Here is a 13,879-nt window from a genome sequence, read left to right on the forward strand (position 1 = left end):
GGAAAATCTGGAAAGCTCCCCCTGCCAGATGTGCAGACGGGATGCCCACTCCAGATCCACCCACCAGCAAACTGGAAAACTCAGGAAGCCACGTTTGAAAGCTCTCTCTGTTCCAAGGAGAAAGAGGACTTTCAGGGAGGGGTCTGATAGATTTCGGACTTTTCTGTCCTGGGGTGAAGAGTGCAGATGACTTGAGAGGGGACATGGAGACAATAATCGGGAAGCGTCGACAAAGTTCTTAGGGGCCAGGCTGCAGACATGGCCCTTGTGTACGGATCTCGGAGGGTGGAGAGGGCTCCTGCAAGTGAGTGGGAGAGAAAGCGGAGCTGATGGGACACAGGGAAGAAAAAGATTGCTTTGTGAAGCCACAGGTTACTTTTGGCCGGAGGCAGAGAGAAGGGAGTGTGTAGAGGGAAAGGAGTGGAGTTTGATTCCAAGGCAGTTAGTTTAGGAAGCCTGATTTCAAGCAAGGAGGCCCTGGTGATTATGCCTGGCCCTGTGAGGCAAAAAGCAGAGCAAATAAGTGTCTGCTCTGAAGGGCCAAACCAAGAGGCTTCAGGGGGCTACTTCAGGGCAATGCCTGTAAAAGCCTCTGCTGTGTCCAGTCAAGGCCCTGTTCCCTGAGACATTCACTGGGACCCAGTCCCTGGGACGCCATTCCCCAGTTGTGTTTGTTTGTTTCGATGTTCACAACCAGTGAAGACTCATCATCTCTTTCCTTCCCCAGCTTGCCTAACCGATGGGGTGTCAACTTTTAACCTTAAATTATCACTCTCTGCCCCTGTCCCTAGACCGACTCTCCCCCTGGCTAGTTGAAGGGAGGGAGGGAGACAGAGGAAGAGGGAGAGAGAGAGACGGGAGAAGGGAAAGAGAGAGAGAGAAAACAAGTGAGCGAGGACTCCAAGAGGGAAAGAAAGTGTACTCTCTACTCCCTGGAAACGGATCAGAGCAATTCTGTGACTCTGGTCTCTGAGAACTTCCTCTTGGCATTTCCCCATAATGCCCTCTGCGCCTGCTCCTCCTTTATGCCAAGATGGAACCTGAGCCAGAGGTAGGGGGCAATACAAAACACCGAAGTCCTAACCCAATTTGGTTCCTGAGTGACAGAATTCTCAAGCAAGTATGCCCCCACGTTGTAGGATTTGAGCTTTGAAACCAAGCAGGGGGTGGGGGGTGGCAGTGTTTTGTTTGGGGTCATCTTCTTCCGCTTCGTTTCCACCATAATTTTTAAGTAGGGAATCAGAGCATCTGAGAAGCTCTGTAAAGCAGCTTGTTCCGCATTTGAGCACCCCTAATCATTTAAAACGTATTCCCTCGGTTGAGCAAAACTCAGCTTCGCACAAACCTTTTCGAATTCCTCTCTCACATGACCGACTCCTGCCATATTTGTCATATCACCCCAAGCCTTCTGTCTTCCAGGCTAAATAGTTTACTTAAAGCATGCTTAATCGGACACAGTTTCCAGATCTTTGCCAATCTGGTTGTCTTCTAAGCAGATCCTGCAGCTCAATTAAGTCTGACTTCTGTTCCTTGAATGCACTCCTATTATTTGCCTGATTCTGTGCTTACACAACTGACTTTTATTTTAACCTAGATGCTGGGGTTTACATGCCTTTCCAAGAACCATCGCCTTGTTTACTTTTTATTTCAGTGTATCCCTTGGAATTTTTTTAGATCTTGAGTCTTTCAAGTAAAACATATTCTCTTTATCACTGTTCCTCAAACCTTTTTTTCATAATCACATCTCTAAAGAACTTTTCAAGACATTATTTTCTTAATATTTTCCCATGGGATTTTCATAGCACAGATATGCTGTACATGTATTTATGTACTTACTTTATGCATATCTGTGCTCTATATATAAAAAATTTTTTCACTCCCCAAGAAGGAATTTTTGTCCTCTTATGGGCACTATCACCCCCACTGCGAGTACACACTCTATAGCACTAAGAATCTTTTATCAACATATTTGATCAACCACTAATACAATTACTGAATGAGGTCGGGTCCAGGACAGAACACTGCACCTTGGCCTCTTCCCCTTCTTAACAAGCACTTTTAGTAAGATTGTCCAGACATACTATTTTCTCATATTCTCCATGAGGATATCATAAGACTTTCTCAAATGTCTCACTGAAATTCAAATACATTACGCTACAGTATGCCCTTCGTCTACCCTTTTAGATAACCATTCAAAAAAGGAAATGGGTTTAGTGAAGCATGACTTGCTTTTAGTGAGTTCATGCTTACCCCCTGATGATTTCCGCTCCCTTTCTAAAGCCTTAAAAAGTCACCTGCTTAATAGTGCATTCTATACTTGCACCAAAGACCAATGCCATGCTCACTGATCTGCAGTTTCCAGGATCTACATCTTGAGCCCCGAAGCACTGCTCCCCTCTTCGCTGAAAATCGGAAACTTTGCCTGCCCCTTTGCATCTCTCACCTCTTCCTTTTGCCATAATTTCTCAAAGGTTAGTAAGACTGGCTCTGTGATCACATCTGCACATTCTCTCAGTAGCCTCGGAGGTAATTTGTCTGGGCCTGGAAACTTGAACTCATTGAAGGCAGCTAAGTACTCCCTTATTATCTCCTCATCTATCTCGGCTGTAATTCTCTTTCCAGTTCAAAGATCATGCTCCTGGATGGAGAGGTTAAGTAACTTGCCCACAGTCGCACACCTAGTAAATTGGCTGAGCTGGAATTTAAATCCTGCTCTGTCTGATTCTAAAGTCTGGCTCTTAACCAGCATGCTACAGATCTTTCAAGGACCAAATGAGTGGTGTGGCCCATGGGTGTTATATGTGTTCCAAAGTGGGAGAGAGCTCTTCTAGCAAGCCTGTCCTCAGCACAAGCTTAGGAAAAGAGGTGAGATTTGAGCAGGATCTTGAAGAATGAGTAGGATTTGAATAGGAAGAAGGGAGTGATGCAAGCATTTGTGGTAGGATGAGAAGAGGAGATTGAGGAGAGCATCCCAGGATAATAAATAATAAATAATAAAGAATAGTTACTTAGGGTCTTGTATCATAGTGCACTTGGTTGATCGTTATAAACAGTAAGAGACCACAAAAGGTCAAGAGATAGCCAAGATGTTCCTTCTTTCCCTGAGTAAATAGCCGTTCCTTCAAGCTCTGTGCTTACTAGTTGTGTACCCTTGGGCAAGGCCCAGTCCCCCTGAGCCTTGCTTTCCTGCTCCAGAAAATAGGAATAATGGTAGGCCTACTTCAGAGGGTTGTCGTGAAGATTCCATCAACTAGTTAACATGTGTAAAGTACTTAGAATACCGCCTGGTGTATAGTTAAGACTCAAGGAATACTTAATGCTGTTATTATTATTATTATTAATATTATTTTCATTATCATTATTACTGAGATTCATTTTTCATCAACTGAGCTCCTACTGTGTGCTGGATAGGATGTTAGGTCCTGGGACATAATGGTGAACAATAAGAAACATGATCTCAGCCCTCAGTGAGTTAGAAGTCTGCCATCTGTAGACATTGTGAAAGTTTTCTGTTTGTGCTATTTTGCGGGGGGGTTCCTATTCTGGGTAAAGTGGTACATTTTACTTCTTCAGAAGTTTTGACCTCCTTCAAAAGTTTGTGGGGACAGTGATAAGAAGCCTTTGATCCATGAGCCCAGGATTTGTGGAACAAGCTGCTGGCTACTCTCTCCAAAATGCTATAGATTCTGACTAATTCCATCTCAGTGTTCACATAAGTCTTGGGTTCTGCCTTTTTTATCCTCCGACCACATTCCCAGCCTAATAATTTCTCTCGTCTTGGGCATTTTCCAACCCTAGATTGTAAAATTGGGTTCCATTGAGGGGAAAAGTCAGTGGCACCCAGTGTGTGTGTGTATGTAGTAGTGGAGGGTAGGGGGTGAGGAGGTGGGTGCTGCCCATTAGTGTGGCATAGGGCAGCAGTACAGGGCAGCACCATTTGGTTTTGGCCAGTTAACTGCAGCCCTTGCCTATTCTGACATTACAATCCCCCAAGGCCAGTGAGAGTGTGAACAGAAGCCACGGAAGTGGATGGACCAGCAGCTTCCAAACCAAATAGCCTTGGGCCAGTGTGGGGTGGAGTTCAACCAAGACTTTGGGGGGGGGCGGGTAAATTGGACATCTTCCCTGTTGGCCTGGTAAACACAAAAATATGTTTCACTGGGCTGTCGGCAGAACTTCCTTTAATTAAAGGAAGCAACTCATTTTCCTTGTCAACTAAAAGGCTCTAGTTTCTCAATATTAGTCAAAGGAAACCTCTGTCCCTAAATAAATGATTACAGTGGTTCCTAATCTCTGACTATATCAAATCTATACTCGTCTGCTTGGTCCCCGAGGCCCTTCCTCCACCGAGGGACATCATTTTAGCCATTTACCATGATTAGTTTCACCACTACTCCTTGGCGCTGGTCTAGTTGGCCTCTGTGCTCCATTTCCTAGGGCTGGACAAAATTTTCAGGAACGCAACCACAACTTGTTGGTGCTGGGATAGGAAAGTTGGGGCGGGGGAAGTTTGGCTTGGGATGATGCTTTGGATATAGACACCATCCAAGACTTAAGCCCCCAGAGAACTGAGCATTGGGTACCAAAGTGAGAGTAGACAAGGTTTCGGACAGGAGGCAAGGCAAGGGGTCAGGAACTGAGGTGATCCAGAGCTCACAAACCGGGGAGCATTGTATAAGGTGAATGCAGCCAAATAATGCAAGGCAAAGGCTGAAAGCCAAGCCAGAGATCAGCTACTCACTCTAAAGGGGTGTTGGATGCCTGGAATGATTCAATTCTACACCCATGTTTTTACTCAAAATGTCTTCCAAATCGAGGGACTATCTTTTCCAGCCCCTCCATCCATCCAAGTCTTGCTTATCCTTTGATTCTCCAGCCCCTACTTTCTCTGTGACACCTCCTTCCTCCCTCATGGATTGGTCTGCAACCACCAAACAATCATCTCATTTGGACTGAGCGTCCTATCACACGGGACTCTAGTTGATCACAAGCCAATTGTTTCATGTGTACACTTAAGTTTTCTCAAATTGCGAACTCCTTGAGGGCAGCCACTCTGGCTTTTGCACACTTGCTGGTGTAAAACACAGTGCGGGAAACACTTGTCAGTGGATTCCAGAGGTGTTCCGAATGGAAGTCAGTCACATCTTACCAAGAGACCCCGAGCTGGATCTATCCCCCACTCACACAAAGTGCTTAGAGAAGCAAGCAGAACTGTCTTCTGGGATTTCAAAATTTGAGACACAGGGGAGGTCTGAAGGAAATGATAGTATCTCTTTGTCAGAGCTACACATCCATAAACAGCCTTTTAAGTGCTGGGAAGGCTTATAGAATTAGAACAAAAAGGGCAGAGACAGCCTCGAACTGTCACTGAGCCTGAGAGTGAAGTAAAAGATTGAGAGGGGGGTTGGAAATAAACAACTATGAAGCATTTCCAAAATGGGGGAAAGGAATCTTTTTCAATCCCAGGAAAATGTCATTCATCTGGCCTCCGCTAATTTAGGATTTTTGAAAAAAAAAAAAAAATTGAACTAAGGGAGGCTGTAGCTTGTTATAGGCAGATCTTGAAAGAAAAGAGCTGCTAAACTAATTAAGCCCTCCTCGATGTTGGAAGAGGGAGTGGGGGATGGGATGAAGTCTTGTTTGACTTAGTTAAAAAGAGTTTTCCCAGTTCCCTCTGAGAGCTCTTTAGAAGTCTCATTAAGCTAATTATAAGTCCCAGCTGTATAGTCATTCTTGTCCTGTTTTTCCCTTGTTGTAAATAAAAGTTTTTAAGTATTAAAACTGCATTTAGAAAAACAACCATTTTGACTTCTCACTATTATAGAACCATTCCCCCTCCTCAACTGGTGCCAAAGAAGAAGGGACTGAGAGCTTTCATGGGCTATCTCATTTAATCTTCACAAAAGCAAAAGATTGTTCTTCCGGGATAGTGGAGGTAAGGGAGATGCTGGGTGGAGCATGGGTGATGGTGGGGGGCTGTTAAGTATCCAGCCTCAAGCCACACAGGAAGGAAATAACAGATCCCTGTTTTGTTGTTTGGTTTTGTTTGGTTTTGCAACAACAGTTCTTCCAACCGTAAAGTCCTCCAGCTTTCTCTTGGATGGTGTTGCCTCTCAAATTGAAAAGAACCATTGACTGATAGGGGCTGTGAAGAATTTTCTTAATATGTCTTGCCTTGTTAACTCATTTAAATGACCATGGATTCGTGGGAAGAACACAAGTGGCCAAAACAGGTGATTTTGTGATAGGAAGACCTGCAACCAGCCCAGATACCCTAAGTTCAGAATGGAGACCAGACTGATGTGGGTCACAGGTGGGGAAGAGGGGTCACAGGAGGGAGGTGGGTGTGAAAGGCTCCTACCACAAAGTTTCCTCGAGGTGACAGTACTGTTCATAATTTTGATCGTGATGGTGACTGCATGAACCTACACACCGATGAGCATGAGTAAAACAGGAAGTCTGAATAAGATGGGTGGGTTGGATCCACATCAATATCCTAGTTGGGCTATACTAGAATTTTGCAAAATGTTCCTTTTGGGGAAGACCGGGTAGTGATCAGCAGGATGTCTCTGTACTACTTCTTACAACTACAGGAGAATCAACAATGATCTCAAATATTTCAATATAAAAAAGAAGTATGTGTAGCAGGAATGTTGGTAGGCCCATCAAATATATTCTCTCTAATCACACAGGAACTGCTTTGGAAATGAAGTTGCAGTGACCCCGGGAGATCAGAGAAGTGCAGCTAAGATTTGGAGGTGGTGAGACTCTCAGCTCAGGGAGAAAGTTCACACAGGTCGCTGAGCCTGACCAAGTGCAAAAGAGTGGGAGTGTGGTGGGAAATTTGAAGGAACAGATCTCACGCTTGGAGGCCTTTCATTCAAGGCCATAACTTTGCAGGTTCCTCTGCTCTTTTCTGGGAGACTGAACCCTGCTCCCAGAGACCTGCCAACGAAGGACCTCAGCTAGAAATGGCCACATAATTTGTGAAAATGAGGGGCCTCTTGTTCAAAACCTACAAGAAATTTTGAGGCAGTGACTGCAAAACATGAAACCAGGCACTGGGCCTCCCTCGGCGGGGGTAGAGGGTGGGGTGTCCATGTCCTGGCCCCAGGAAACATTGCTGCTAAATCTTCACACTTTCAACATCTAGAAAATTCAGACAACACCCCCTTCTGCCACCTCACTGCTGGCCTGGACTGACGGAGATGACTGAGGCTCAAGTAGCCTTTGGGGACTAATTCATCATAAAGTCACAGAACTGCACACTTGGAAAATCCCCACTGATCTGGTTGCTTGCATTGCTGTGGCTTAGACTAGATAGAGCAAGGGAGTCCAGAAGCAGAAGGTGGGTTGGAAAGCCCTGGGTGCCAGCAGCCCCAGGGAGGCCAGCCAGTGAGAAGCAGATCAGGCTGGTGGCTGTGTGCGGTGAAGGGAATGCTAAACTATGGCCTGGAGGCCTGGGTGCAAACACCAGATCTGCTATTCTTGGAGCAATGAATGAACCTCTATGTGTGTCTGTTTCCTCATCTATAAAATGGACCTCGTAGCAGCAGTACTTATCTCACTGAATTGTGAGGGCCAGATGAAATTGTGGCTGTGAACACACTCTGAAAGCTCTTTTGAGTTCCAGAAGTGTAAGACATGATCATGACACACACAGCCCAAAGTTTCTCCTAACTGGTGGTGACTGACTTAATCTAATGCCCCGAATAAGAAATAAGGGTAAAATTCATGCCCCAGGGACATCTGGGTGGCTCAGTCGGTTAAGCATCTGCCTTCCGTTCAGATCATGATCCCAGGGTCCCAGGATAGAATCCTGTGTCAGGCTTGTCACTCAGCAGGGAGCCTGATTCTCCATCTGCCTGCCACTCCCCTGCTTGTATTTGCACTCTCTCTTTCTCTCTTTCTGACAAATAAATAAACAAAATCTTTAAAAATCATGCCTCAGACCTCCAATTCTGGCCAAGATAGGGAAGTCCCATTCTTCCCTCCCAGATCCTCCCTCCTACAACTAATAAACCCTAGCCTTGACACAATAAACAGTCATAGAAAGACTGAAAGGCGGGAAGAAGGCAGACAAACTAAGCACCTTGGCATCTGAGGAACAACATTGCCTGTGTTCTCTGGGTTCTCTTAGTATCTCACTGCAGAAACCCGCAACCCAGAACATCCAACAGGAACAGACAAAAAAAAAAGTTTCAAGGAAACCCGTTCCCCCTAGCCAAAGAACTAAGAAAATGGTCACCTAACAATAGAACACATTTGGGGGCGGGGCAGTACCCACCCTACTGCCATGAAACATCAACAGAACCACACTATACAACACCACTCCCCTGGGGCTTCTGAGAGGCTGAGTGGGGAGCTGATCTTCCATGCTCTGCCTGGCAGAGACAGTGAGTGCTCCAATGGCCTCATCAGAGCAGGGCAGTGGTGTGCTGAGACGCCACCCTCAGACTGCCTCAAGGACACTGAACAAGGCAATGCAAGGCGAGGCTCCTCAGCTTCAACCAGCAATTCCGTGTTCTCGTGAAACCAGAAAAAAAAAAAAAAAAGGAAAATCTTAGCAAGGACACAGAAAATGTAAAGAAGAACCATTAGGAAGTTACAAAACTGAGAAGGAGTCATTGAAAAAAAAATAAATACTCCACGGATGGGCTCAACAGTAGAGTGGAGGTAGGATAGACTCAGTGAATCGGGAAGACAGATCAATAGAAATTACCCAACCTGAGTAACAGAGACAAGATAGCCTGAAAAAAGTAAGCTGACAGGGCCTCAGGGCCCTGTGAAACAATTACAGGAGAGTTAATTAAAAAATTGTTCGTGGAAACAAAACAACAGGAGAGTTAATACGCATATCCTTGGGGTTCCAGAAGGACGCAGTAAGAGAATGGGACTGAAAAAAATATTTGAAGAAAGAATGGCTGAGAGTCTTTCCAAATTTGTCAAAAGACATAAAGCTACCATTTGTGGACTTGACATTTATGAGCACTTAATATTTGCCAGGCATTCGGCTACCTGCTGGGGAGACGACAGTGGACAAGCCAGAGTCCCTGAGGGGTACCTTCTCTGATAGACAGAGACAGACACACACCGAATGTGCTGGGAAAGAGAGTAATTAAATAGACCAGTATCTATTTAGATACATACTTGTCCCAGAAAAGGATCTTACATCAGCCGTGCATTCATTCATTCAATATTTATTAAGCGCTCAAGCACTCATGATGTCTGAGAACCTGCTGGGCCTTAGACATACAGACAATAGTCATTCTTATAGGACAGGATTTCTCATCCGTGGCACTAGTGGCATTTGGGGCTGGATAATTCCTTGTTGTGGAGGCTTGGTCTGGACATTGTACCATGTTTAGCAACATCCCTGGCTTCTCCTGACTGGATGCCAGGAGCATCCTCCAAGTCACAACAACCAAAAATATCCAGACATGGCCAAATACTTTCTAGGAGGCAAAAGCACCCAGGTTGATAAACACTGTTGTAACATAAATGGACGAGTGGACAGAGTTGATATGACATGTGTTCACTGCGAAGATGGGGAAAGCGCCCTCGGCTCCCGTTATAGCATTAAGACTCCTTTCCATTTAAGGAGTTTAAGACTCCTTTCAAAAACCAGGCCCTTGGGGCACCTGGGTGGCTCAGTGGGGAGCCTTCTTCCTCCTCTCTCTCTGCCTACCTCTCTGCCTACTTGTGATCTCTCTCAGTCCAATAAATAAATAAAATCTTAAACAAACAAACAAAAAAAACCAGGCCCTTCAGAGGGGACTTCACTCTCCACTTCCAGCTGTATATCCAAACTCTCACTATACAGCATTCAGATCATTCCAAAACAAGACACGTCTTTGTCTTTTCCCCAGACCCTTCCACGGGCTCTTTTCTTTACCTTGCTCACTTTCCCCTGCCCAACTACTTCAAACGGCATAGCATTCCTCTCAAATCTTTCTTCACGGTGCTTCCTTGCTTTGAGAAGAGGGACTGTGTCAAGTTGATCTCTGTAGCACCAGCATCTAGCATAATGCTTCCTTCTGGAAGGAATGCAACAATACAGAAGAAGAGAGAAGGTAAGGGGCGCCTGGGTGGCTCAGTCGTTGGGCCTCTGCCTTTGGCTCAGGTCATGATCTCAGGTTCCTGGGATTGAGCCTCACATTGGGCTCCCTGCTCAGCAGGAAGTCTGCTTCTCCCTCTGGACCACCCCCGCAACTCGTGCCTCATGATTGAGCATGCACATTCTGTCTCTCTGAAATAAATAAATAAAATTTGGGGGGAAAAAAGAAGAAAAGAAGAGAGAAAGAATGACTGGCTCTAGCTCTCGGATTGTCTTCATTCTGCCGGGGGAGGGGTGCAAGCCAAACAGAAATGAAACAGACATTTCCTACAACTGGTTTGTTAAGTGCGGGCCACATTAATGAAAGTGCATGGCGGGAGGATTTATGGGATGAGGAGTTTGCATTGGGCCTTGAAAAATAAGCCTGGCTTGAAAATAACAGGGGGAGAGGAGTGGCTAAGAGGAGTGAAGGGAGATGGAAAAAAGATAGGGGAGCAAAGTACACTCATTAGGCAGTGACAAAACCGAAGCCCAAAGAGTGTAGACCTGAGACCTGCCTCATGGTGAACAGAGGTCTGCTCCCACTCTGTCTGAGGTTGGGCTGGATCTTGGCTCCTTTAAGAAGGTAGCAAAGGGGTAAATACCTAGTAGTGCAGTTGCTGGGCATGCCTCCCAGTGTTCATAGCGGCAATTTCCACAAGAGCTGAACTGTGAATGGAGCCGAGATGCCCTTCAACAGATGAATGGATAAAGAAGATGCCGTTCCTGTAAACAGTGGAATATTACTCTGCCATCAGGAAGGATGAATACCCACCATTTGCATTGACACAGATGGAACTGGAGGGGATTACGCTGAGTGAAATAAGTCAAGCAGAGAGAGACAAATATCATATGGTTTCTCTCATATTTGGAACATAAGGAATAATGCAGAGGACCACAGAGGAAGGGAGGGAAAACTGAAGAGGGAGAAATCAGAGAAGAAGATGAACGATGAGAAACTCTGTACTCTGGTAAATAAACAGAGCATCACAGAAAGGAGTGGGGGATTGGGTAACTGGGTGATGGGTATTGAGGGCAAGTGTGGTGATGAGCACTGGGTGTTATGCATAACAAATGAATCACTGAACACTACATCAAGAACTACTGATGTACTGTATGTTGGCTAACTGAACATAATAGTAAATAAATAAATAGATACTAAATAAATAAATAAAGGTAGTAAAGGGAAAGGAGTACAAGTGATGGACTACTAGAGAGAGGAAGTATTAGTGGGTTTAGAGAATGAACGCTGGCACACTACACGCCAAATGAGCTGATATTCCAAACGCGGGAGGCAAATTTTCCCTCAACACCTCCAATTCAGCTACCCTTGATGGAGCACCTAGTATGTGCAATGTACTTCCTATATAGTGTCATGTTTTGCTTTCATAACAGTAAGATGGGCCTTTCTGCAGCAGAGCTGAGATCCAAATCCAAGCTTTCTGACAGCATAGGCCTGGCCATGTCAATTCTGTCTTATGTGCCATGTCTGACTGGGCCCAAGTTTTGGGACCAGAAGCATTCTTAGTGAGCTTCTTCCTTTCTTCCCTTCTTTCCTCTGTAGATGTCTGCTCCTGAGATGTTGCACTGAGAAGAGCACAGACAACCCCCAAGAATGGGGCATCCACAAACACTTCCAAGATTGGTGAGATAATTTTACCCAGATACAAGGACTCCTCCAGAGGGCTGCCAGGGAACTGGCTGCAACCAGCTGGTGCTCACCACTCAGGAGCCAAGTGAAGCTCAGTTGTGTGGTGTCAGGTGAAGTTCTATGCCAGGGAGGTTTTCTTGGTGCCTTGGTGCTGCTCCGTGGCTGTGCCCAAGGACAGGGGCCATGAAAGAGGTCAAGTTGTAGGTTTCAAGGATAGGTGATGTTACCACTTCCTCTGACTAAAAGATTCTTGGCAGAGTTGTTCCTATTTAACTAGAATGCAACTTGGAGAATTAAACCTTCTGAAGCCAGGGAACCACGAGGAGAAGATAGGTCGCCAAGAAACAAGAGCATTTGAGAAGACAAGTCCTTATAGTGGGGATTATCAGTTTTTGAAGGCAGCTAAGGAGCTTGCTACTTTCTGTGGTCCTGGACTTAAATTGCTCTTCTACGTGCTGACTTTTAATATGATTGAACACATCAATTCCTGGGACGAGGTGGTGAGGCTGGCAGGAGTGAAAGGGGGCACCAAGGGCTTCCCAGTGGAACAGTCCAGGAGAAAATGTATTCTGGGGACTCTCTTCTCATGAGGGTCTACAATGAGTTTCTTGCTTTCCTTGTGGTGACTGGTAGTTCTTGTCCCTCAGTAGGAAATACCCTTAAAAGCCCTCTGTAGTCTGTGCCTTACAGAATGAGTGTGGAGGAGGAGAAGTTGGGGTATCTCTCTCTCTCTTCCTCTCTGTCTCTCTCCCTCTCTCTCTCCCCCGCTCCCTCCCCCTTTCCAAAAGCTGAGAGTTATTGCTGTCTACCAATTGGTACTTCACCCTGCTTGGCCTTCAACCAATATCATGCTCCCACTGTTCCTTTGCAAAGAGACCCCGTGGTCTCATCTCCACCAGGAAGTCAGCACTCTTCCTTTCCCTCAAATTCCTATGGACACTCTCTCTTCTCCTCCACCTCAGAGGTGCTTTGCTTAGGAGTTGTATTTTTGCTTCTCTGTCAAAGCTTGTCTGAGAAGAATATTCACCCTCACCAAACAGAGATAAACCCTCCCTCCATAATCCCTTATTGCCCTTTGGATCATGTCTAAGGCCCCAGAGCAGAAGGGAGTAGAGCTATGCCAGATGCTTCACATGCATTATTTCATTGAATTTTTCCATTAGCCCAGTGATGTAAGTACTGCTAACTGCCCCATTTTACAGATGAGGATACAGGTTCAAAAAAGTTGAATGATGTCTTTCTACTTTTACAGCTAAGAAGTAGCAGGACCAGGCTTTGAGCCCAGGTCCTCCACTGATCATAATTTTATATTAATTGCCTATCTTTTTTGTTCATATCCTCCATTAGATGTTGCACTTTGCATTTCTGTTTCTGTTTTGTAGAATTTCGAGTTGTCAAGAACTTCTTTGTGCCATCGGTGAGACTGGCTAGGCCTGGAAGAATAATGACACTCTGAGAGCAAGTCGGCATTTGGGGTCGGGAGCGGGGAAGCGATCCACAGAGATTTAAGAACTCGGGTCAGTCCAGTGGAAATGTGTGTGCTGGGAATGTGCTTTAGGGAAGAACAAGGAAGAGGACTGGTGGGGCTAGGTTTCCGAGTTCATGTTAGCAAGCAGTGAGAGAGCAGACCGCGTAGAGCCTAAATCTGGAGGAGTTAGGAGTTTACGTGAGTTCCGAAAGCTGGTATGTGTAGACACAGGAGTCTGCCTGGCCAAATATAGCGGTAGAGACAGTCATGGATTAGTTGACTGGGGCAGCTGGGAAGGCCGCCCCCGGGGATGGGTAATATCATTGAAAGTTCTTTCATATCAAGCTCCTCTGGAATGGAGATGGTGAGCCAGGGCCCGCCCAACAGCAAAACTGTGCATCTTGAGTCTCTTCACCTGCCGCTTCCATCCTCTCTTCTCCTTGACTTCAACAGCTCCGTCCTGCCTGAAGCATGCACCTTGCATTACTAGCAAAGTCTGAACCAGGAGGCATCTTTTCCTCTCCTACCATTCCCTTTTCCTTCCCCCATCCAAACCACATGGCTTTTTCTCAAGGCTCTATCATGTCACTAGTATAAATCTGATAGGCAAATCTTAATAATGTTTAAATTGGAATGGGAGCCTACAATGGCTTTGTTAGAAGCA

Source organism: Mustela lutreola, chromosome X (assembly GCF_030435805.1).
Source record: "Mustela lutreola isolate mMusLut2 chromosome X, mMusLut2.pri, whole genome shotgun sequence".
Taxonomy (NCBI): domain Eukaryota; kingdom Metazoa; phylum Chordata; class Mammalia; order Carnivora; family Mustelidae; genus Mustela; species Mustela lutreola.